At 36.1% G+C, this 27,855-nt stretch overlaps 1 protein-coding gene and 1 pseudogene across 3 annotated transcripts in view; both read left to right on the forward strand.

Annotated features, from left to right (window-relative positions):
• The window catches only part of ANGPT1 (angiopoietin 1), a 267,144-nt gene that overhangs the window by 201,941 nt on the left and 37,348 nt on the right, over positions 1-27,855 (forward strand). The gene's annotated exons all lie outside the window — the stretch shown is intronic.
• On the forward strand, positions 213-24,583 carry LOC150004105 (THUMP domain-containing protein 1 pseudogene; annotated as a pseudogene).

A 27,855-nucleotide genomic window follows, 5' to 3' on the forward strand; every position in this document is an offset into this window, starting at 1 on the left:
TATGTTTTTGAATGATTGACATAAAAATTACAATAAGGCATAATTTAGATTTTTTGGTAAATAATGTAAAAGACAAAAATCCAAATAATGGCATCAATATACACAGTCTATCATTACAGCTATAAAAATAGACAATCTACGTACTTAATTGTTAACACCTCTTTTTTTTCCAATGAGCAGCTCATATACCAAAAAAGAAAAAAACATTAAAAATGGTTAAGCGAGTAATACGGTATGGTAAATTCACTTCACTTACACTCTCTGGGTTATTCTGTGTTCCAGCAACTCTGCTATTCACTAGCAATTTTGCAGTCAGTGATGAGATCTCTATTTCCCAGACCTCACAGTCCAACTCTGTTACTAACTAGGTCACTAAACATGTGGGAATATATTTTAGTTACTTTTATATCACTACCCATTAATGCAATACTTGGCAAATAGAAGGTTATTAATAGTTGTGTGTGCCTCAGTTTTGTAATCAGTAAATTAGAATTGCAGTGATTTTAAACTCTCAATATTGTGGCGATGCTCCAACAGCCAGGGAAACACAATTGTGTGCATTAAAGGGTTGGCACATTGCTGCAAGCAAACTGCAATGAAAGTAACCAGAGCCTTCTGCTTTTTTTCCAACTTGTGTGGCCCCCTCCTCATAGTTCAACTGTTTCTGCTGCTTATTTGTCTTTTTGAGACATATCATTCTTTAGGACTTCGAATCTACTTTTTCATGAACACATCTCATTGTATTTTAATGAATTATGTATGGGATTGGATCCTTGGAGACATAATAATCATTTTCTTAACAAACAGTGATGATGTCACCACATCAACAGAGGATGAGAAATTGATGTAAAGAGTTTATGGTCTCATGGGGGGTAGTGAGCGTGTACATAATGGCAACTCAAGAAACCAAAGAAGAGACATTTATAAAATGCAATGGAGTGTAAGAAGAAATGTTTCCAAGGAGGTCAATATTTTGAGATTTTTATAACAAGAAAAACCACTGTAAAACATCAGGGGTACTCTTATGTAAATGTTTTGACCTGAAACTTGAAACTGTATGAAACTTGGCTGATGTCAGACAGCCTGACAATAGGACTAGCAAATAATTAGTCTAGTCTTTTTCTAGGCTCCTGAAGAATTTTCTTTGGTTCCTTTCCAAAATGTCTCTCAGTTCTTGTGTGTGTGTGTGTGCGTGTGTGTGTGTGTGTTTGCATTCATGCCTGTGCTTGCAAGGCTGGAGTGGTATTAAGGTATGAAGGGGACACAGTCGTTGAGCAGGCTAAGGAAGACTATGGGCATCTGAAGTAGGCTGTAAGTTGTCTGGAATCCATGTCATTCTTGTATCTGCATGAGGAAAGAGCATTTCCCTCCTCTTTGAGTGCCCACCGTTCTCACTGAGCAGTCCCTATTCCTTTAACACTATGTAATTCTGTCCTTTACCCATATGATGAAGTTCTATTATCAAAAGGATGAATAAAGTCAACAACAGTATGATTTCTCATATGTGGAATATAAAGTGAAAACCACCAAATGAACAAATAAAACAAACAAACAAACAAAAATTCTTAGACACAGACAACAGTATAACGGTTTACAGAGGGAAAGAAAAATGGGGGGAGGCAGTAAAGGGTAAATGGGGTCAAATACATTGTGATGGATGGAGATTTAACTTTGAACAATAAATACACAATGCACTATACTGATGATGAATAATAGAATCGTACACTTGAAACCTATATAATTTTATTAACGAGTGTCACCCCAATAAATTTAATAAAAAATATTTTTAAAAAGTTACTCTTCCCAGCAAGAATGAGGCATACACTCTGAGATCCCCATTCCTCTTTCTTGAGAGTATTATGAACTTTGAGAATCAGAACTATAAATCCAGAAGGAACTTAATAATTCAATTTCAAACCTCTGGTTTTAATGAAAAGAAAGCTGAGGTTCAGAAGTATGCAGTATTTTGCCCAAGGGGAAGGACTCAAATGTGGGATGTTTGACTCCTACCTAGCTGAGTGTGGTTTCCACTCTATCATACCGCTGTCATAAAGTTGGTGGCTCTGGCCCTCTTTCCTGCCAAGACTCAGCAGAAAATAGGTCTGTAATCATCACTTTCTCATGCAATTAACTTTTCAGATTCATGTTGGCATCAAATGGGAAATTAGAACTCATTAAAACATAATGTCTGTTCTGGTGGAAGCTTAGTTAAAATAAGCACACTGTGAAATGGTGTTAGTCACTCTCAAAGAAAATCAAACAGAAGCTTGGAAAGGGGAAGCTGCACCCTTGTGGCTTCCCTCTCCACTGGTGTCATCACTCACTCATGCCCAGCACTGATTTCGCAGGTCTAGTAAGTCTCGTGTGGCCCCAAGTCAGAACTCCACGCATCCAGCTTAGCCTTTGTGCTTCTCCTGCACTCATGGGTTTCTCTCTGAATTAGGATGCATCGTTGAGATAAATTATGAAAAGTATTAATCCTGACATTTGTATAGTATTGTATAATTTATGAAATATTTTTATCACTTTATTCATTTAATCCTGACATTGACTTGGAAGTATTTTTAGACACATTTTAAAGATATAAATACTGAGCTATCTGTCAATTGGCCTGCTTAAATTCAACTGAAATAAAACTGGAATTTATGCTAGGTTTTTGTTTTTTATTTTTACATTTTCTATACTTTTTTAATGTATATTTTATTGATTACATTGTTACAATAGTTCCAATTTTTTCCCATTTCCTATACTTTTTCTCTTTCAAATTAAATTCAGAAGTTCTTTGAGAGTTTAATTTTTAATATTTTATCTTAACAGAAGTTATATTTTAAAAACTCTTGTAATAGCTGTAGTCATCTGTGTAAATCTAACTTGAAAAAACTCTTCCTTGTGTTCCAGACACATATTGACTGAAAGTAAGTGTTGTGAATGGATAGATAAGCTTACAAATGTGCATGTAATACACATATTTTTTATTTTATCCTCTAAGGTCATTTCAAATGATTTTCTCAGATAGAAAATAAAATCTAAAGTACCCAGAAGAATATAACTAAGAAAAAAACCAATAATGTAAGAGTGTCATGGTGAGCACATCATGTGAAATAACATGTAATCAATATGAAATTATTAAATACTTCCTCTGGAGAGGTAGTATTATCTAGACTCCTGTCACCTGTCACCCAGAGTATTACAGAGCCTGCCTGCCTCCAGTCACGATGCTCTCAAATATATCTTCCACACTATTGTGGGATGTTTTTGCTAAAAGGCAATCTGACTTGGTCTCTGCTCTCCTTCATGTATTTCAACAATGTTCAAATATCTATGGGTTAAAGTCTGCCATTTAAAACTCTTCATGATTTGACCACTATCTACTTTTTCAACTATTGCTATCATATTCTCCCCTTAATCTCACCCAACCAGACACTCCTTTATTATGATTATGTCCCAGTAATTACCTGCAATTTACTTAAACCTTCTATGCCTTTGCTTATGCTATAGCCTTACCCTATATACATACACCAGGCTTTGATACATCTTATAAATTTTTAAGATTCTCCCTCATTCCTGGAAGTCTTCCCTCATACCTACTATGGTAGATACTGAGATCCACTAACCTGTTGCCTCCTTTCAGAACCAAAATACTCCTCACTCCTCCTGGGTTGCTAGCTAACAGCTTATAGCCAAGGTCCCCTACCTGGGCATTGCCTGGGGCTGAAGAAAGTCACATCACCTGAAGTCACTGCTCCTCTCTGCAGACATTACACTCAATAACTGGTCAATATAGGGGTATATAAAGATCCCCTTGCCCCGGTTTGGGGCAATTCTGAAGGGCTATCCAAGGTCCATAGTTGCACTTGAGATTAACTGAGGTCTTCACTGTGACTGTGTGTGAGCCCAGCTTTCCCCTCTGCTCAGTATTGCTTTCCTCGCTTTGCTAAGAGGACTTCCCTATAAGTCTCCCCACCGTGATTTCCCAGAGACATGTGTGACCCTCACTCTCACACTAATTTGGATGCTCTGTGCTCTCATATATTCATGACACTCTGTGCCTAACTATTCAGTATCCACATTCTAAGTTCATCAATAAGTGTGTGCTTTTTTTTTTAAATAACTGTGTGTATGTCCTTTCCCACTATGTCTAATCTTCTAGAGGTTAGGAACCATTTTTATTAAAATTCAAGATATATACCTAAATTTACCAAATTATTAGCTGATAGTTAATAGATAATATTTAGTGAATACATACTATACTCCTTGTTTTCATAAGGGAAAATTGAGGCATTATACTTTGCATACGGTCACAGGTATTAATATGAGTAGAAATCAAGATCTGAGCTTTGATTTCATAAATGCACATCTTATATTTACCCCTTAATAAAGGAAAATCCATTAGTTAACTTCTAGAATTAAATACACTCAAAGCACATATTCTAAGAGATATCTTGTTTCTTCTAATCCCATTTCTGTCTTTAATAATATGAATGTTCATGGACACATCTCATCTCTCTGGTTCTCAGTTTTCTGTCTTATAAATTAAAGTAATTGTAAAGCTCCTTGAGCTCAGAAGTTATTTTCTAGGATAGAATTACCTTTATGTGCACAATTCTTTTTTTTTTTTAATGGCCCTTCAATTCTTTGATAAATGATTAAATTTTGATCTAATAAATACTTCAGTAAGAGTTTTTTTCCATCAGTTTAGGGCTCAGAGTGGTCTTTTACTTCTCTTAGAAATATTGCTATTCCCAATGCTTAGACTTAACAAATACATCACAACCATCACCACCAAGATAAATGCTTTAAAAATAACATTATTTGTCCAGTTGCAAAGATGATATGATCTTCTGTAAAGAGCTCTGGCATAGAGATCAGATAATTTGGAAGCTATTAAATAGGGAGAACTAACATTACTATCCATAAAACCAACTTCCTTGTATTAGTGTTGAGTCAGGGAAACAGACATGATGGTTGTTATGGAAGTAAGGGATTTGTTATACAAAGTTAAATTTACACAAATGTGAGGTGAGCTGGAGAAGTGAATGTCTGGAAGGTGAAGGTGGAAAATCAGTGAAAGGGTCCCTACCACAAATGGTTAACAGCTGAAATGTGGTGGACAACCAAGAGCTTATAGGGAAATCACAGAAATCCAGTACCTCCAGCCAAAAGGGGGTAGATCGAAGGAAAGTTGGTGCTTCAGTGTAGCTGTGTTACCTGGGGTTGTACAATTAAGCATCTGGTGGTGGGTCTGGAGCCGTTAACAGCCCAGGGAAGTCAAGGAGGAAAGAGAGTAGAGGAGGCAGAAAGCTGGGAACTGCCGGGCAGCTCTGCCCTTGAACATCGCCATATCCGGTGAAGGTCTCAGGATCAGGCTGCTGCTTCATGTCTACCGTCAGAATCTCACAAGTCCTCTTTTGGCCAACTCTAACATGGAACCATAGAAGGGAGGAGAGTCCGGGAAACAGATTTCCCAGGTTAACCAAGGGGAACAATAGCATAATCTAGCTCTATTCCTTGAGCAAATCACCTATTACTTTTATACCTCAATTTTTTTAATCTCTAAGTGGGAAAAATATTGTCTCCTATTATCTGTACCACTCTGTTATAGGGACCAAATCAGAAAGAGTATGCAAACACACTTTGTATTGAACAAACTAAAATCCCATACAACTATGAAAAATATTTTGGTATTTGTGATTATTTTTATTCACCCAAGAAACTTATAATTGAATCAATAATTTTTTTTTAATTATACAAGTACTGTCCAGAAGGTAAATAGAGACATTTACTGAAAAAGATACAAGGTACAAGAAATATTGTACCTAGGACAGTGATGCCTCAGTCCCCTTCAAAGGGCACCCTGAGACCTCACACAGTTCTCCCAATCACTGTCAGCTCTCCTGTCATATTTTCCTGAATCTCATCGATGATCTGAGAGCTCTTCCTTTTCAAAGATAATTTTAGTTTTTTGGGGAAAAAACAGAAGTTGCAGGGTGCCAAATCTGGGCTTTAGGAGTGTCTGAGTCACTTGGGTGATTTGATGTTTCACCAAAAACTGCATGAGACATGATGCGTGAGCACAGTACACATGCTCACTCAACAGTGTCTACTGCCTCCGACTGACTAGTACAGTAAAGTCATCATTGTTCTTGCATGTGCATTCCAGTCCACTCCCTTTGGTTGCCAGGTTACATTGATGTCACACAAACTGTTCTTGTCATATTAACAATAGCTGGACATTTCCCGACAGACCTCGTATATCTATATAAAATTCACTCCCACACTCTCCCCAAAATAAGTTTTAGTGATCTATTATTATATTTGGGTTCAGGACCCAGTCTAGACACACACATTGCATTTTTGGTCTCTTTAGTCACCTTTAACCTAGAGTAGTCTGCTACACACCCACCATTAATATTTTTGAAGAAACCAGGTCAGTTTTCCTCAGAAATGTTTCTTTCTGGATTTATCTAATTATTTCTTTGCAATGAGATTCAAATTAGATTTTTTTTATAACAATGCTATATAACTGATTCATAATACTTTTTATTTTTTAAAATCCAAAGTCACAAAAGTCCATAGTTTTCACTATTGCTTGGGCTAAGTTTCATTCACTTGTTAAGGTTTTGCTTCTGTTTTGTGATGGAATATGTATTTTCTTAAAGGAAATTCTTACAAAATATCATAATGTATAAATCACATAAAGGCTTTGGCTGGTGTGGCTTAGTGCATTGAGTACCAGCCTGTGAATCAAAAGGTCACAGGTTCAATTCCCAGTCAGGGCACATGCCTGGTAGTGTGGGCCAGGTCCCCAGTTGGGGGCGCATAAGGGGCAACCACACCTTGATATTTTTTTCCCTCTGTTTCTCCCTCCCTCCCCCTCTTAATAAATAAATGAATAAATAAAGATCACATAAAGCTGATCTACTTTAGTTGAAGTGGCTATGGAGCCTAATATCAATACAATATCCCTTTGTCCCTCCCCTTGCTCATGCCTCAGATATTTGTAGGTCATTGTCTAAAAACCAATGTGTCATGTTATTATAACTAAACAAGTAAAGATATTCCCACTGGAAATAAATTTAGTTGTACTGCTTTCAGTAATAAATATATATATATATATATATCAAAAATGTCTAGCCTCAGCCCTGGCCAGGTAGTTCAGTTAGTTAGAGCATTGTCCTGCTTCACCAAGGCTGCAGGTTCAGTCCCTAGTCAAGGCACATACAGGAAGCAATGAATGAATGCAGAAATAAGTGGAACCACAAATCGATGCTTCTGTCTCTTTCTCTCTCTCTTTCTCCATCCCTCTTTTTCCCGTTCCCTCTCTAAAATCAATCAATAAAAAAACAATTTTAATTCTAGCCTCATTAGAAAGGCACAGTTTTAGTGAATGTATTTCATTAGGTAAAGTGATTTTGCATGTTACATTTTTCAGATCTTGGTTACAGTTTTTTTCCCTAAATTGTATCTTTATAATATTAACTTGATTAGTAAGTTCTTTATCGTGCACAATCGAATGAGAGACTTAAAGATAACCCCTCCTTTGAATCAATAGAAAATTTGTATTAGTAATGTCTGAATTATGTTTAACCACTATAATGAACATCTTCTATTACAATTATAATCCTACTATAATGTTTATAATGCGTAATTTTGAAATACTTTTCATACTTTATCTATAGTATTTATTGGGAATACCTTCAGGTTATAACTGACTATGGCTATGTCAAAGCCTTGTTCTAGAAGAGATTCCATGTGAAGAGATTAATAGAATGTTTGAAACAAAATCCACCCCCCCCCAAAAAAAAAACCTTGAAAATAACTTTGTCATTAAATATTTCTTGTGAAAACTTTATTTGGGCCAAGATTTTTATTGGGAAAAAGTTTGATTTAGTGAATAAAGCATTATATTTTGAATCAAGAGCCACAAACTCTAGATTGGATCTGCAGATACTTTTCTGAATGACTAGACAAGTTACTTCACTTTTCCAAGTCTCAGGTCTTCAGAAGTAAAATGAGGAGGTAAGGATAAAGTCTTTCCAATTTTTTCCAATTCCAGACTCTTTTTCTTAAAAAAAAAAAATTTAAAGTACTCCCATATTGTGTATGCATTTTAAGGACAGAACAAATTAGTGCAGATTGAAAAGAATTCTCTTGAGCCTCACATGTGAATTTAAACTGTGCATTTTTATAGGTATTGCAAAACTTGTTTCATTCTTTTTAGTGAAATGGTTTTTATTTCTCTAATCCTCTGGGTTACATGGTCCTGGCTGGACCCAGTAGCAGATGTGTTGAAATGTTAAAAGGAAAGTTATTTTTTCCAGCATTCTTGGACTAATCAAGGTAAAAAAAAAAAAAAATATATATATATATATATATATAGGGAATCTCCTAGCAGTTTCTGAACTCTTGAATTTTTAGCCCCAATATAAAACTCAATACTTAAAGTAGTTTTATTTGTATTTTCAAATTATTTCTCCAACTTGGGAGGTATATTATTTTTTAGACTATAATTTTTACTGTGGTTACTTCTTAAAACAGAGAAGAAATTGTTTTAGTCAACAAACTTATATTTTATACACCTTGACTGAGATATGTTCAAGAGGAAAAAGGCATGGTCATACAAAGCCACTTTGTACTTTTTCAGTTCTTCTGAGGGTCAGAAAAATCTCTTGACTTTAACGCAGATTAATGTCAATCTCTAGAGTCTTGTATTTTTCCAAGCTGACAAAAACAAATGCCCCAGTGCTGTTAGGTCTAAGAATTCCTGGAGGATTCCTGCTCCAAATGATTAATGCTGGGTGGGACTCAAACAACTGCTATCCCAGATACTTATAGGTTGGCAAAGGTTGCTATCACTGCCTCCAGGAAATAATCATGTGATCCCCTGCTCTGGGTCTTCCTAGTGCCATTCACCAATGAAAAGACGAAGGCTATATTTTCAGTGGATGAGTTATTTGTCATATGTTTTATCCTGAAATAAAATGTCCACAAACATTCACTATAGTCATGTATGTATGTTCATACATGTGCATACACACATGTGGTAGGATAGGGGAAGGGGTGGATAGTACACAGGCAAACAGGTAATTACAATGCCATGAACATAGTAAGCTTACTAATGAATAGGTGGAATCTACCCAATTTGGAGAAGCTGGGAAGGCCTCTAAGGGGTGATCTAAGTTGACATAAAAATGGCAAACTGAAGTTAGCTGGAGAAATGGTTCAGAGTTGGAAGTGGAATTGGCAATAGCATATGTGAAGGCTTATAAGTGAGGCCCAGCAGTCTTGTTAAGAAAGTTACTTCTTAACAGCATTCCTGGACTGATCAAGATAGATATATCCTGATAGCCTTAAGCAATCCCTTAAGCATAGAGTATAAGGCAAAATGACAAAGCATGATGTTAAGAGCAAAGAAGAGCCAGACAACTAGCAATAGTATAGTATCTGGAAGACTTTGGGCTGGCAACTAGTGATAGCCTCTGAAGACAGCACATCTAAAATGGTCTACTATCACATCTCAATCATTTTTTTCTCGCAATGTTTTGATTACTCTCTTCATTAAATATGAGCAACAACAATGTACAAGACATTGTGTGTGAAACAAAACCGCACAGAATTCAACCTCCATCCTTTAGGAATTTAACTTCTTTGCCGGACCCGATTTTCTTTATCCTTTAAGTCTGAACTCAGTCTGTAGAGCTCTGCTTTTCAGATTGGATAAGGAACTCCTTCCATGAGCTCCCCCTGAGCTCTGTGCCTGCCTTTATCAGAGTCCTTACGTATCACACTGGGTTGTAATTGGCTATTCCCTAGGAGGGCAGAGATCTTTCTTCAATGTTTGGCACATGTCTGGAAAGGAAGCACTTTCTAATAAATATGTGAAAGGTATACCAACGAAGGCATTTCAAGAAACACAGCTGATTTTGATCTAGATGCCAGAAATTCAGAGACCACGAACTCAAAATTTCTGCCCCCAGATGTTTATGGTATAAGATGGCAGCATATTATAGTTTCCATGTAAGATTTTTAATAAAGTGCTCTGTCCTTTAGTCCCTTGGGTTGTTGCTTGGATGAGACTCATTTCCCTGATGTATTGAACTGCTGGCTCTTCACGTTCTTCTTTTCTTTTCTTTTTTTTAACTTGCAAAGATATTCAAGAATTTTTATATTGTGTGATGCCAAGCAAATGAAATAAAATGTTAATAAGGTAGACACACAACATACCTTATTCCATAGGCCAACTGCTCCTAGAAAAAGGTACTGGTAAGTAATTTGTGGGTTACAGGGACTAGGTACTCTGCCTGCAATTTTGATAGCTTGATTTTATAGAACACACCATGGGTGAATAACTGAGACCTTAACAGAAAGCATAAGATTTAGTTCATTATATATTCTTAACTTAATTTTTTAATTACAGTTTATATTCAGCATTATTTTGTATTAGTTTCAGGTGTACTGCATAGTGGTGAGACAATTCTATACTTTACAAAGTGTCCCCCCTCCCCTGACATTTCAAGTACCCACCTAATGCCATACATAGATATTAGACTGTTATTGACTATATTCTCTATGCTTTGCTTTACATTCCCATGACTATTTTGTAACTATCAATTAGTACTTCTTAATCCCTTCACCTTTTTCACCCAGACTCCTGACCTCTCTGCCCTCTGGCATCCATCAGTCTGTTCTCTGTGTCTATTAGTCCCTTTCTACTTTGTTAGTTCATTTATTTTGTTCTTTAGATTCCACGTATAAGGGAAACCATACAATATTTCTTTGTCTGCCTTATTTCGCTTAGTGTAATACCCACTAGGTTTATCCATGCTGTCTTAAATGATAAGATTTTATCCTTTTTTATGGCTGAGAAATATTCCATTGTACATATGTACCACAGATTTTTTATCCACTTGTCTATTAATGGGTGCTTGGGCTTATTCCATATCTTGGCTATTGTAAATAATGCTGCAATGAACATAAGCGTGCACATATTTTTTCAAGTTAGTGTTTTGAAATATTTTAAAATTATTAAAATAACATTATAAAATATTGATTACCCTATAAATTATACAATCCATTTTCTCTCTAGATGATCTATTTCTTTTACAAGAGCCTTTACCCATTTCAACTATAAACATCATAAATCCATCAAATATCAACAAGTAGCAACATTAAATGCCTCAACTGCAAACCCTGTATTGACAAGAGCATCATAACATTCAACTTTAACTAATATTGATTGAACATTTATTCAATTCCAAATATTTTCAAAGTGATATGTCTTTTTTGGCATTAACATCACAAATGCCAATATTTATGTTGTTCTGCTCATGCTCTATTAAAACAATTAAAATATTACCTGCCTCATTTGGAAGTTTAGATAAATAGCTGGATGAGGAATAATTTTGGTCCTATTCACTTTTACCTGCAAATAAAAAACAACTTCCTTTTTCTCACATGCCCTTATGAATAATTCTAGAGAAAATTTTCTATATGTGAGGATCAGAAGTTATTATATAAACAATTAGAGGCCACATTATCATTATAAAATAATTATTTCACTGGACTATACTTTAAAAATAATATATGGGGTTAAAGTTCAAATAAATAGCTGTGCCTATTTATAATCTGATTTTTTATGTACACATAGTATCCTTAGCAGAGGAATTACATCTGAATATTGTATGCTTCTTTAACGTTTCCTAATCTAGAAGTTACGCTGATAATTAGAGACATTAAGTCACTATTTTTGGTTTGGCAATATATAATAATTATTAATATGTAGTAGTTCAATATCCATAATTGTTTTATTTCTCTTTTAATTGGGTATAGTTATATTTTAATCTATATGACTTCACTAAAATTACTTTCTTACAAGTTGTTATAATTCTTTTAAAATTATGCTCTGCATCCATTCATTATCCCGTCAGCCAGCCAGTCTGACACTAAACACTTACCATGTTGCTATTATTTCCCGGGTACTATCCAGTCATTTCCTTACCTGAGTGTTCATATAGTTAATGAGAGTATTTGAAGTGTATAGTTCTGACTCCCATATGCAGAGATTCTAATCTTGGGGTAGGACCCAGATATCTCAGTCCTAGCAAGTACACCCAGGTAATGCTAATGTAGCAACACCACTTTAATGGCCCTAAAAAGGGACACCATGTTTGTTGGTCTTCTTGGGCTAATAGTTAAGGAGAAGGAAGAAAAAAAACATAGGGTGGTTGTCTTGAAACAAAACTTCTAGCTGCCGTATGTATCGGCATGCCTGGTTGTCTTTTTTTTTTTTTTTTCCTGTTTTGTTTTGTCCCGGTTTTTGATGAAGAGATTACAGATCTTTTTAAAAATTTAATGGGGCTGTGGGTCTTCTCTCCAGAATAAATAAACAAACCCAAAATTTTGCTTACATTTATGTGTGATTCAGCTCCACACTCACAGGCCCTGCGTATGGGCCCTTATAAATAGGCTATCATTGGTCACTAAAGAAAAGTTGTTTATCAACTGGGGTTGAGTTTGAATGGGGTACATTGGAAGAGATTGAAGGGCCAGAAAAAGCTTCCCAGAGGAAATCCATAGAGATTTGTGGAGTATGAGTAAGTGTTCATGACGAACATTTGTTCATATGGAGGGTGGTGGCAGAGGAGGAAGATCTGTATATTCTGCCAGAAGGAGCAGTGTGGACAAGCCCCAGAAGTAGCAAAGAGGCTGCCTTCGAGAAGAGCAAGTGTCTTGTTCTGCAGTGGTTCACTGTGCTGCAGAAAACAGAGGCCATATTCCATGATAAGGTGTTTGAACTTGATCTTATACTAATCGTGGAGAGAAATAAGCACACTGATGATTCTGGTCAACAGAAGAATCTGCTTATGTATGCTAAAGCCTTATTTGTAGAACTTATAGCAACACATTGTCCAAATATAACAAGAGAAAGTATTTCCTCTTTGCAAAGAAACCTCAGACAATGCCTCTCAATGGTTTTCAAAATTCTCCTCACCCTTCCTCTCTCTTCCTCCTGAGAATGCTGGAAAGAAAGTTTCTTGCTGCTCTTTAAACAGAAATAAAAATGAGAACTAGCTTACCTCCCTTGAACATGTTTATACTTAAAAAGTCACTAATTTCTATCACAAGTTTTACGATGTCTTGACTTAATTTTTGGTGAAAAAGCAAACCCATAAACTCTCTGAAATGGCCATTGGCCTGGTCTTTTAGGCACCAAAGGAGGGTCCGGTCCATGAGCCACTCACTTGGAGCAGACAGTCAGCCACACATGACGCCAAGGGAATTGAAATACATTTAAGAGACTGTATTTTTTACAGGGGTCTTAGTGCATGTAATTCATTTTGACAAATTTTTAACGTATTCTTAGAAAAGGAGAGGAATACTGAACGAACTTTATTTTATTTAGAACTAAAAACGGAATCACTAATTTGAATTTATAAACTTTAAGAAATATGGTTTCATTGTCACAGATTTCATAAAATAAGTTAGAGTTTTTTCTCCTTGGTTTGTGTTTGTTTGTTTTTATGTACGGAATAGAGTGTACTCTCTCATCACTATGCCAAGGAACTCAGAGATAACAGTATGTGAGTTCTCTATTTTCTTTGGAGGAAAAATTCATCATGAGTTTTGAACATATGCAATCTTCACTGAGAAACACTGAGAACTTTATTTTACTGGGGTTTTGAAATAGCAGTCATTGTTCCCAGTGTCAAGAGTTTAAGAACTGGATGGTTGGTAAACTCATTTTAATCAAAGTTCTACATCATATTAATTTATTAGTCAAGGGAGAGACATTAAAATATATACCTTCAAAACGTAAATAGATGAGCCCTGGCTGGTGTGGCTCAGTTGGCTGGAGCATCATCCCATAGCTGAAAAGTTGTGGGTTCAGTTCCCAGGCAGGGCGCATACCTGGGCTGTGGGTTTGATCCCCAGTTGGCACCTGCAGTGCCTGGTCGGGGCACATACAGGAGGCATCCAGTTGATGCTTCTCTCTTACATCGATGTTTCTCTCTCTCCTTTCCTCTCTCTCTAAAAGCAAAGAAAAAATGTCCTTGGGTGAGGATAAAAAAACAATAATAAAAAAACTTAAATAGGTAAAAAATTAGTGTACAATTTATATATCTATAAAGAAAGCTAATATACAAAATAATCTTAATAGAATCAGAGAAAAAATGAAACTGGATTTTCTGAAGTTTCTCAATATTAGGGCTGATGTTTTCTGGAACTGTGGAAATTTTCCTTTCTCAATAGCAGCACAGATTTCCATGGCTCTCACTATCTCAGGCATTTTTTTCACACTTGCTCAACTTCCACTGAACATATTCAAAGATATATAACATGTTTACCTCAGGGCATCTGAAGCCCAAGAAGCAAGTAAGATAATGTACCCCTTCTTAGCATAATGGTTAGGTTAATATACCCAAATTTTAGTCCCTTCCCAATGATCCAATTTCATCTGAGAATAAATGACATGAGATAAGGAAGATGGATTGTGATAAAGAAAGCTTTCATGAAATACATGTGGGAGTTGTAGGCAGGTCAGCATGGGGGGATCTTTTCCGAGATTTTTCACATATCAAATAGGGGTAAAGAAAGGAAAAAAATGCATGCTGGATTTAGCCAATAAAGTGCACTATTATGCAAGAAAAGCTTGGATTCTCAAAATATTGGAATTCTAATTTATTGAAGAATAAACATTTAATTAAAGGATCATTATTAAGGCATTTTGGTTTGAAATAAAGTAGACCTCAATCTAGATTGTCAGTCAGCAAAACAGCTCTTTGGTTTCTTATTCTTTGTGCTTGGTATTTGCTTGCTCTATATAAAGTGAAAAAAAACCTTCAAAGGAAATGGGGCCTTATGGATTTGAGAAACATGGTCCTTTTCATATTTCGTTTCTCCAGTTGATTGCCTACATGCATGTCTTAATTAGCTACATCTCTATCTCATTATTTTCATCATTCTCAGTATGCTTGCATATGTCATATCATATGTCATATATATTGATATTGGTCTAATTTCTACTGTCATTAATACAACTCGTGTTTACTGAGCTATGGTGTATTTTATGGTTATTGGTTAAGGAAATTTAGTTTGTTTATTTTTATTAATAGTCATCAAGTATTCACTCTATATGTGACAGTCTTTTTAAGGACTTAATATGTATTACCTCCTTTAATCTTCCCAATATTGATAATGATATTTCTATTGTTAGAGCCATTTCACAGATGAGACAACTAAGGGTCAGTGAGGATAAGAGTAAGGTTTCAAACCGAGACAAACTCCAAACTCTGTTCGGTTATACTGTCTCTCAAGACATAATTACACTGTTCAGAAGCTGATGTTGTATGTATGTATGCATGTATGTATGTATTTAGTGGGAGTGGTGAGAGGAAAGGAATAAAAGGGAAGAATTTTGGGAGGTGCCTTTATTGTCAGTTATGTCCTTCACTCGTACTAATTTTGTGCCAAACCACCTATATCTGCTGATCTTTATGTCTTTTTTATGTACTTATAAATCCCATATCCTTAACTCTTGATTAGCCAAATTGTACATTAATAGGTCATTGAATATTCTTACATACATACTCTTTTAAACTTCTTTTGAACTTTTTCTTCTATTTATAGATTTATATCTACGAGTATAGATCATTGTCCTCCAACTATCTATCATAAGCTGTTATCCACTCATTTTCTCATAGATGCACTGACTTTGCTTCATATATTTTTCTATCATTTTCTCACATTCTCATTGACAAACTCTTGCAAATAAGTAAATAATTCTGTTGTGAACAATAGAGTAACAGACTATATCTACAACATGAAAAAATGTATTGCACATAATGACACAAACTTAACATAGCCTCCTCCAACAGAGATCACAGGCCTCTAAGACTTAACATTGGAAATAAGTCCTCTCTCCTCTTACAAAGAAGATAAAGTTTTTGAAACTTTTTTTAATGAATGCCCGGGTTCCAAATGGAATTATGCAATGGAATTGTCACATGTATAGATATAGGTCCCCTTGTAAAACTGGATGGTCTCATTTCTTATATGAACTCTCTGGTATTTATTTTAATGTATTATTCCATGAGCTGTTTCTTCAAATGTCTGTCAGAAGCCACAAACTAATTCCATCCTCATTTGGCAGTGCTCCAATATGATTTGACCATATCACTAAATCATTAATATTTCAAACCAGAAAAAAATGCTCATGGGACTTGAATTGTAAAACATTATTAAGAGTTAAAATGTTACTATGTATAAGCCATCTCTTGAGATTAATAAAACAAATTCTAAACAACTTAAACTCATAGTTCATAAATGACCCAATAAATATTTATTGAATGCCTGTCATGTATATAATATACATAGTTCACAAAGATGGCTAACACATGAATACCCACCCTTTGTCCTACAATATTAATTATTTGTATACCTCCCAATGATGTCTTCACAATGCTAAACAAATGCTAATATTGCTAAAGGTCTACAGAAAGGCAAACATTGTTTTCTCTAAATATAGATTGACCAGAGAAGTGTTGTCTTTATTTTTATCAGAGGATGCTACCAGTATCATTTAAATTCAGTTCAGAAAGACATGCTATGCTATCCTTCTTTGCTAATGGTGCCCAGCCCTTTCAGCAGGGCAGGGGCAGGACAGGGGTGGGTGGTTAAAGCAGAGACAGCCCTGGAGCAGCAACCAAAAGACAGCAGTGTTGGGAAACTGTCAGATTGAGTCATTAACACCAGGTTCTGAAAGAGAACCATTGGGGGTCATTTTGCATTTTCTTCAAGTGATTGTGAGAAAGACAAACTAGTTCCATATGGTAGAAAGGAGAGAGCTCAGAGATCAGCTTGTCAGTACCTAGGACCTTAAAGTTCACATATCTGGGAGTTTGTCTACTGTTTAAAAGAGTTGAGGCCAGACTTCAATTTGTCATACATGCAACTCCCACTGCCTTGGATAATGAAAGTGACTCCTGTCCCCCTCAATATAGTGAAGATGTAAAAATGTGAGAAGTATGGCAGTCTCTTAAGTAGATGAAATTGGTGAGAAACTGGATACATGAGATTGGGCTGCCTATTTTAAAGAAAAGAAACTTACAGAATTATAAATTTTCATATATGGTATAGTTTGAAGTTTGTGCTTCTACAATAGAACTCATTATTGTTCTATATTCATTAAGAAATATATTTAATTTTTTATTTATTGAAATTACTCATTAATTTTAATTTTTTTGATTTTTTTTCTCCACCCACTTCTTCCACTTCCTTTTCCCACCTCTGGTGACCACCAGTCCATTCTCTGTATCTGTCACCTTGATTTCCCTTTGTTTTGTTTTAAAATTCCATATATAAGAAAGATCACACAGTATTTGTCTTTCCCTGACTTATTTCACTAGCATACCTTCAAGGCCCATCCATGTTGTTGCAAATAACAAGATTCATTCTTTTTTATAGCTAAGTAATATTTAATTGTGTATATGTGCCACATCTTCTTTATCTATTAATTGATGGATACTTAGTTTGTTTCCATATGTTGGCTACTTTAAATAGTGCTGCAGTGAACATAGAAATGTGGAGAAATGGAAGCCTCATGCACTGTTGGTGGGATAATAATAAATTGATGCAGCCACTAGGAAAACTAGTATGACAGTTTCTCAAAAAACTTAAAAAAAAAACTACCATACAATCCAGCAATTTTACTTCTGTGTATTTGTCTGAAGAGAATTTAAACACAAACTCAAAAAGATACATGCACCCCCATTTTCATTGAATTTCTGTAAATGAGAGAAAAGGAATAACTATTTTCATCAAGGAAGACTAGAGATTCACGACACAATTTCAGTGTGCATTATCTGCTTCATCTTCCCTTGAGATGCTAATGAAAAAATTAAAGTCCTGACATTCTTTACAGTCATTGATCAAATGGTACTCATGATTTTTTCCTTTATTAGGAAAAAGTGGGTTTAAAAGGATGAACTGTGATTTTAATTTATGGCTGCCGTTTGGGTCACACCTAATCATATTGTTTGGGGTTTTGTTCTTTGTGTGTGTGTGTGTGTGTGTGTGTGTGTGTGTGTGTGTGTGTGTATGATACAGTCTAGTGTTTATTTTATGTTATGGCAGGTACACTTGAATTTCAAAAATGTAAAACATATAAAAAGTGGTTAGGGGCTAACATTTGTATCAACAGTTGATGAATGTCTAAGATTGTTTATTATACAGCAGGGTACAGTGGTAGTGCTAATGCCAACAGGGCACCATGGAAATTAGTCTAAAAATTAATTATCACTAGGCTTTATACAAGCAACAACATAAGTTGTTGTTTTAGAATTTGGGGACACAGTCTACTTCTAATGCTAAACAGTCCTTTAACATTTTTAATGTTATACTGTGTTGTAGTATTTAGTTTGGCAAATGTTTCAAAATAAAGTAGGAATGTATTCATAACATCACAGAAATGCACATCCAGTTTTGTTTTCAATAAGAACCATACGTACAGATCAGAACTCTTCCCTATATGAAATAATTTACACACAGATGAATGCTATATCACTATAGCATTTACTTTACTCGGGAATAACATTTTCTTTTTATCTTTTTCTACATCTTCCTTCATGGAAGCCACATCTACACTGGCTAAAGACAAGAAATAAATGTCCAGGCTTCCCATGGTGTTATTTTGGGAGAAGTATTCTCTGTAATGATTCACACTTCAAGTTCCCTTTCTCTACAGTCAGACGCAAAGCTAACTTTGGCCCTTCTGTATATTGACTTTTCTTTTGTAAAGTGAAGGTCCATTTGGAACAACTTTAAGCAAAATAGAGAAAGCTATGGATAGTTAAATATACATAAGGACTTTAGAAATGAGCCAGAGCCACTATTAAAAAGAACCACCTAAATATTCTGTTTGAGCCTTGAGTTAAATGCTTCTTATCTAATTAAAAAATACTTGGCATTAGCGAAAAGCTTGCCCTTAGTTTGCCTGTATCCAATAACCAGACATGGCTGTTGGCTTTGGGTCAATAACTGCTGTACTCTGCTAGCTAAATTGCTGCCCAGGAAGACTGAGCACCTTAAGTGTGCAGAAGACTTATCCTGGACTGCACAGTGCTCCCAGAATTCTTATGGGATTCTACAGAAGCATAGTTGTCCTCATTTACAAGCTTCTTAAAATAATGTCAAGAAAAACTATTTTTATGACACGCCCTCTCCGTTTCCCAGTGCAAGAGCGTAACTGTGCCAGAGGGCTGCCTGTTCCTTAGAAGAGCATGAGCAGCTCCTCTGAGACAGGCTAAAGGCATGCACATCAGGAGAATGGGTGCTGTTATACAGATGTTACAAGTTCTGCTCAGTCTCATACAGTGAAAATTAATTATTCTTCAAAATATGGGTCTCTTCTTCTTTTAAGTCATAACAACCAAAACATAAACCAATGTTTACATTTTACCCTCTGAGGACTCTTCTGCTTCTGCTTCTTGTTTTAAAGATTTTTAGCCTGGGCAGGACCTTAAGAAAATATTTCTATACATTATTAGGCTTTTTTTCCGTAATAATTTTATTTAAAAGATTTTTCTTTTGAATTTGCTCTCTGATATCCTTTGGTTAGGCACACAATACAAATAAATCATTCAATAAAGCATAAAAACTAATAAGAATTAAGACAGAGCCCTTCTTACTTTATCCTATTAGTATACAACATCGGACATGTTTTCATATTCTGGGAACAACAAGAAAAAAGAACTGGAAAGAAGATCAAGAAGGATGTAGAAAGGCGTGTGTGTGTGTGTGTTTAATTATTTGAGTAAGATCTTGACTACTTAGCTAAGTGAGATATAAAAGCTATGCCTCTGAATGCATGGACCAGGTATATTTTGATAATTAGGGTTATTGATATTTGAGTTGGCTTTTACTTGCTATCTGCCCCCTACTGAGTATTAACTACTCAGCACAACTGTCATCCATTTATTCAGTGAACATTGAACTCCTCCTCTGGATTAGAAACAGTTCTAGAGTCTGCTGATTCAAAGATGAGTAAGACACAGTTTATGCCTAAAGGAGCTCAGCTTATTATGGGAGAAAACAAATAAAACCACAAGTGTATGCACAATATGTGTTATCACAAAGTTATTTCTCTGATGTTCTTTGAGGTTATACTTGAAATCTTAAAGGATGAATAATATTTCAGCAGCTACTCAAAGCTGGAAAGGGTGTTGTTCCAAGAATAGGGGACAGCACATATAAATGGACAGAGAAATGAGAGAGAGAACAAGAGATTGGTAAGTCTGAAGCGTGATATATGTGTGCAGAAAATAATAAGACATGGGAGCTGGTGTGGGGAGGGTGGCGTATGTAAAAGAAGGTAGAGGAGGGATAGATCTTCAAAGTCCTTGTAAACACTAACGGATTTTAACCAGACGAAAGGAATGGAGAAATGCATGCTTTTGAATGAGCCTCATGGAGCATGTATTTTAGAAGGAAGAAAAAGGAGCAAGACTCAAGGCATTGAGAACTGTTATAAGGCTCCTGCAATAATACAGAGAAGAGTTGCCAGGACAAGAAGACTGACCTTCAAATCTTCCTTAAATGTATCTGGAAAAAAATGTATCTCCTTTTTTCATAGTCCTTCACATAGATCATTGATGAGGTCTGTAGAGGTAAAGATCAGGAAAAAACATTGTAGACTTCATTCTGGTACTAACATATGTACTTGAGTACTTATTTAGAGATACGTGAAGACATTCTTAAATTTATGACAATTGATGATATCGTCCAATAGCTTCTAAATGATACTGGAGAAGAATATGTCATTGCATGGGAAAATACTTATAAAATTACTATGAAAAGCATGTTGTAAAAAAAATGTATAATATGATTTCATTTTCAATTGTATTTATACATGAGGAGAAACTGATTTGAAGGGTACAAAACTGACATATGTAATTACCTCTAGAGAGGCAGAGGAGATGGGGCTATGGGTACAAACTTTACACATATTGTTTGAAAGTTTTATAAGAACATGTTCAGATATTATATGTATACTTAAAAATAAACACTATTTTCTATGTAGACCAAATATATATAAACCATAATATGAAGAATAGTCATATTCGGAGATGAGATTTAGGTTGATTTTTGTATTTCTCTACTTCCTGAATTTATAATTATGTATTTCAATTGCCTCAGTAACACAATTTATAAATTATAAAGCTTAACCCATAACCCTAATGTGAAAGGATAAAGGTATAAACTATATCCAGCACAAAGCAGTCACTCACTTAATAGCACTTGAATATTTGTGCTGAATTACCTGCAAAAGACACTGTAGAAAATCACTGAATCCTGGTAAGCCTGTTCCTATTCATGAGCTTAAAGCTACCACATGGAAAATGGTATTGACTTGCTTTAAGAAAGAAGGAAAGTCATCACAAATCATAGAGAATCCAAGAAACAGACTTGGAATCAGTATTGCTCCTACAAGAAAGACCAACCTGAGGGCTAAACTCACCAAGTCCCAGTGGAGCAGGAGATGTCAGGCTAACAGTCACAGCTACTTAATTTTGGGATCATTCATCTTCCCCTGATTCTGGGTTCACCATATAACCAGTTTCTAAGAAAAACTTGGCTTTCTACATGAAATTCTCCCTAAGGAGACCAGAGGACTGGGCCCCAATATGTTCTTATTTTGACTGTAAATGGAGACCTGACAAAAGTCTCCCTTAGTTTTTATGTGTGTGTGTCTGTCTCTGAGAGACTGAGAAAGTGATCAAATATCAAACTAAAACTTCTGATCTGTTCTGGAAGGTGGTGAATTCAATCAGGGACCTGCCCTAGGACTCCCAATGGTAACCTGTCACCTTACTTTCCTTGGTGAAATCCACCTCACATAGGCTGCCCACAACCTAAAATGTGAATCTGTACTTAAAAAATTCTACAGTTTTGCATCACCAGTGTCTTTTAGCCTGCTTCTCAAAATTTTTTAAATGCTAGCTTGAATGTGATAATTTAGCATTAGGAACTTCCTTCAGTCTACCGTTAACTACAAATTGTAATCATCATTGAAATCAAGAAAACTTGACTAGGGTTTGATTATTGCAATATTTTGCTCTGGTTTAAAAAATATCTCTGCAGAACATTTGTAAAATGCTTTGGCACAAATATACAGTCATACTGTTATTTGCTAAAAATAATATCAAATTTCACAAATAAATAAGGGACATACCCATATAGTACTTAGATGCAAACACAAATCAATATACATCTCTAAATAGTAATTGGTCTTCATTATTTCTGTTCAATAATAATGTAAAGTTTTGTTCAGAGCTGGCCTAGGTCCTAGTAATGTCTCACTGAGACAGAGATATTAATTATTCATTAGCTATATGGTGGGTGGATCGGGTTCATAAGTATGACTCCAGCACAGAAGTGGTCACATACATGGATTTGCAGAGAATATTGCTAGATTATTTTGATAAGGTCAGAGGAGCAGAGTGTTAGGTAGAGTTAGGTGGAGGGGTAAAGTCTCAACCAGGGAAGATCTTAGGAATATAATTGACGCTACTGGCAACCCTAGCTTGGTTATTCTCGGCCCTGAGGAGCTACTGAGCAACCTGAGCAAGTTTGCATTTGCTCAGAGTGCCTGGTGGATCTGAAAGCAGCGTGTAGTGTCAATAGGAAATGAGCAGACATCAGACCGGGAACTATATTAAGCAACTATCGTAATTTGTACACCAGTTTTTGTTGTTGTTTCTTTTAATTCTAGACTAATATTCTTCAAAATGTCCTCCTTGAACAGTCTGAGGAATCCGAGATGCTGGTTGAAAGGCCTTTTTTACAAATGATTTGTTATAAGTACAACTGTTGGAGAGCTCCTGGTCTAGGTGAATGTAGATTTTACATAAGAAATAGAGAGTGAGGTTAGCTTTCTTGAGGCTAAACTATTGGTATTTTGAACTTAATTTTAAGAATACCACTAGAATCCAAGCCCCTTGGAACATTTTATTTTTTAAAATATTTTATCTATTCTGCTTGCTGCTCTATGTGAAGTGCTTAGAACAATTTCTATAATATAGTATGTGCTCAACAAACATTTTTCCAGTGAATGCATATAGATTAAGAGTTTGGATTTTAAAAGCACCGCTAAATTTCAGCTTAATTAGCATCTCTAAGCCTTGCTATGCAAAACAGGTATATTGATGCCTGCATCACAGATTTAATATAAAAATTAAATGTAATAACAACTGCAAAATATTTAGCAGAGTGCTTGGCACGGAGCAAGTCCTTAATCAATGAGAACTATTATTCCTGTTGCTATTCATAATAATGTTTAACACATCACCAGTACCCAAAATTAACACAATGAGTGATATGCTATAGTCGTACTCTAAAAGGCATATTTTTTTTAAATTTAAAGATTAATCCTTAAGTAATAAAATAAACCCATTTTTCTTTCATCAATCTGCATTAGTTGTGAACTGTATAAGTTTGAAAATGCATAGTAAAATAAGCATCAAGCACACAAGCCATAGAGTCTTTGTGTAATTTTGGAGTCTTTCCTCCTTCCCTCCCTCCCTCCTTCCCTCCCTATCTCTCCCCTTTCCTTCCTTCCTTTTGGTTTCAGAGAGCTTGGATCTCATAGAAGTCTATTGAAAGGGCTGAGTTCAGAGAAGGAGAAAGGGTACCCAGCTCACACCTGCAGGAGTGGGGACTCCAGAGCTGTGTACGGCCCTGGAAGCTGGGACCTGGGCTACAAGGCATTCTCCTCACCTGCAACAGGAATACACGAGGGGCAGGTGCATGAAGGAAGTCAACAGCCTGCCCAGCAAATACTTGTATGGGCTGGAGAAGTTTATAGACTTAGATGAGCGGCCCTTTGAAAGTGAGGGAGAAGACAATGATGGAAGAAAGACGTGGGTTACATTAAGGCATCTGTGAAGATGAAGCTGAGAAGATCCCAATTAGTGGAGATGGAAGCAAAAAGTGTTGTCTTCATCAGGGTACTTGGGACAGAAACTGAGAAAATGATGCACTGTATTCTCCAGGGTATGTGCGAAATCATGAAGAAGATGACTCAGGTTATTCTTTGAATATTAACAATTTCAAGCACATTCAGGGTTTATTAGAAGATATGAAAAATATCTTTTTTGGAACCCCGTTTAAAGTTCCAAACAAAGGGGCATTTTACATCGTATGCAAATCTCGCATAAATAGAGAAGTTATCAAAGAATTGGCAGGAATAGTAGGAATCCTCGATTCAGAAAACAAAGTGGACCTTACCATTCCACAGTACACAACGGTAGTAGAAGCCATGGAAGCTGTCTGTTGCCTGAGTGCTGTGAAGGATGACACACTGTGCAGAAAATGTCATCTCCAGGAGCTGGCGAAGAGCCCTAAGAAGCTGTCACAGCTTAACCCAAAGAGGGCCCCACAGCAGTAGATGGGAAAGAAGCTAAGTTGGAATCTGGTGACAGAACAAATCAAAATGACCCAACAGAAGGAGAAAAAAAATGACCAGCAGGTGGTACCAGAGAATAGTGAGGAGCTGAGACAGACAATATCTGAGACCCAGGTCAGATAATGAGGGAGGAGGTAACCTTGAACTTGCAGGTCAACTCATAAAGGACCTGAGCCAAATGAAAATGACCTCTCCAAGGGGGAAAAAAAACATTTGTACTGGAGGGGAGTTTCTCTACTGAGATTTTGTGAGATATTGCTGAGATTCCATATAAAACTGTGACTTAAAATACTGTTTTTGAACTTCTTGGGCTGCACAATGCTAACTTTGCAGTGGGGAACAGGGACTGAGCAGCCCTGTGAGAGATCATCTTCGAGATCTTTCCAGACCTGCACGGCATCATGCAGCAGGCCCCGTACCTCCGTTGGGCCAGGAGAAGCGGTGAGCAATCAGTGACCGCTGGTACGCAGAGGGGAGTGTGGTAGGAGCACGGCGTTGTCCTCTCCCTCCTGACCCCCTCCCCCAGCCTCTCCTTCTGCGTTGCCCATTGATGTATGGGAGCAAGGAAGCTCTAGAGTACAGGGTGGGGCAAACGTGGGTTTACAGTCGTGAGCACGTGAAACATGGAGTGTATTCGTGTATTATTCTTTATTAATTATTGTATTATTTTTCTATACGAACAGCTGTAAACTTCCTTTTGCCCGCGCTGTACAAACTTAGAGGGAACTTTTCATCCTAAGGAAGAAATTATTATGCGTTGTAACTCAGTTGTCCTCTGCCACTCTGCTGTAAACATTGCAGAAACATGGGTCACACAGAGCAGAAGTGATTTGTTTTTGTGAAGTTTTTGTACTTTTTTGTGATTTCTTATTTAGCTGTTATGCCTGTTTTTGTATTTTATTAACATGGTTTGTTACAAACAACTCTGACAGCCCAGGGCTGCAGTGTTTGAAGGCAAGGTGTAAGATTGAAGAGGACCGTGCTAGGCACAGAACTGCAGACTTCACTGGTAAGGTTAGGGATGAACCATTACAGCCTTCTGGGTTACTTCAGTATACTAGCGCAATAAGGAACAGAAAGAAATTCTTTCTTTACAATGAAAGCTCCTTTGTAATGGTTTTATATGGACTTATAGTCCACACTGTCCTGTTCCATTGTATATTGTCTGTAGAATGCATCTGTAACTATAAATCATAGCTGTTTGATAAGTAAAGATGCTGATTATTTTAAACGGCTTTTGGAATATCAAAACAGTATAGCTTTTGTTTTAAAAAAATTACATTCACTGAAAAGATTTAGGAAAAAATTTATCTGGTAGAACTTATTCCAGAAAAGAAAATTTCACGTCGTTGGTAAGAAGCTAATAATGTCAATACTAAAATGCTAGGGCAAGAAGTACAGAAAATTAAAAAGACTTTGCTCCAATTTAATAAATTGACTTATGTCATATAATGCTAAAGAAGTTTTATGTAATTAACTGAAAAGTAGCATCTTTTCCATTGGGGTTGACAAGTGCAGAGTTCAATATTTGACATGCTATAGCGAGATTTCTAAGATTTGTAAATGATGATGAATGAAACTCAAGAAAGTGTTTCTGCTGCTAGGAGCCTCCCAAAACAAAAGCCAATATAAATTTCATAGGTCTTCATAGCTGAAAAACAAAAGTCTGACATCTACACTCCTGATGCCTGTGAGTAGTTGGCTTCATGACAAGTTTTGTCTGATTTTTGAAAAAGTAAATCCTGATGTTGGTGTTACAGCACACTGCTGTTCTGCACAGAGAGGTACTGATATACACAGCTTCTGATGAAATGAAGGAAGTTCTGGGTAATGCTACAAAAATGGTTAACTTGGTTCAAGACCTGTTTACATAAGAACATTTTTTTTTAAACCAAACTAAAACCTGAACAAAGAGTCCATAATTCTTCTACATACAGAAACCCAGTGGCTTATCAAAGGTAGAGTTCTCAGTGCAATACTTGAGCTGAAAGGTGAACAAGAAGACACTGGGCCAGATTTTACTGAAGGCAGTGAAGATGAGGAATAGTTACAGAAACAAGTTTACTTAGCAGACATTTTTGTTGGTGAACAAATGAACAAGTTTCTGCAGGGTCCTGGAGAAAATGTTTCCTCTTAAAAGTGACAAGATTCTTAGATTAAAAAGAAATGGACTGGGAAACAGTCACGCTGCCAAAGGAACTCTGGAAATGTTCCCACAGCCACTTGGGCTTAAGAATGAAGAGAGCCAGTAACGATTCTCAAGCTTTAACTAAAATTCTCCTTGTAAAGCTGTGAAACAAATTAAGTACCATTTCCCCTCCATGTGTATGGCTGGGAGAGGAACCCCTTCTCTAAATCTTCAGCCTGAGATTTTGTCTGAGAGAAGAGATAGAACACTCTGAACCCTGGCTAGTGCTCACAACTCACATACCATGAGGGTTCCCTTAATTTGAAAGTTTTTTCAAGTGTTCTTCCAGGACAAAACTACTTGTTACAAAAGCAAGAAAGACAGACACCACAGATGGTTGCAGAATAAAATATGCAGATTGCTCACATTAAGGGGCTGTGAGATTAATTTTTGGAGATGGATTTCTTCTTAAATAGAAAGTTTGTAAGTATTATGAATGTTAAGTCTTCCCGCAACAATGGTTATATTTACTTAATTGCAAATGAATGTATCTTTATCCACCTACCTAGGGGTCCTGTCTGGCAAACCAGCCTAGAAGGATTTGGGAGGGAAAAAGAGAATAGACAGGGCCTTGCTAATGCAGATGAGCTGGAACTTCCTTATATATGTTTACATATTTAGAATGTTAACTTTAATAGGATGAAGTCATCTTGAAATGATGATAAGAGCAGTGTAAGTATCATTTGGGGGAAGACAGAGGATAGGATTTTGATGCCTTCATTAGACCTGCTCCGAGACAAAAATTACTTTTATTTCAATAGTGCAAGACTCTGGGGTTCTGGGCATAAAATTGGCCATGTGCTCACAGAACATACAGCTCTGAGTTTCTTTTACTTTGTAAAAGAAAGCTGCTATTCTACAGAGAGATTTTGGTTTAGTAGTTTGTTTTCATCTCTTTTTGTATTTATTTATATTTGGTAAGAGCTGAGCGTGATCAGAGCTATTCTTCCCCAGCTCTAAAGCTCTGTATTCTGTCAAAATTTGAATATATTCAGTGAAAGATTTGTTTTCAGGTTTACCAACTGTTTATTTTCACTGACACTTGAGCATGTTATTTTGTAAATGATGAGATTCCAGGATTAGACTTGAGTGCTTTTTTTTCTTTAATTTTTATTTTTAAAAGTTATGTCAGTTTTTAAAAGTCCACCTCAGCACTGTGACTTAGTAAAGTTGTTTTGCTCTATAAAGAGTGTTAAACTTGGTATTT

This window comes from Furipterus horrens, unplaced genomic scaffold (assembly GCF_987537825.1).
Source record: "Furipterus horrens unplaced genomic scaffold, mFurHor1.1.pri manual_scaffold_7, whole genome shotgun sequence".
NCBI lineage: Eukaryota > Metazoa > Chordata > Mammalia > Chiroptera > Furipteridae > Furipterus > Furipterus horrens.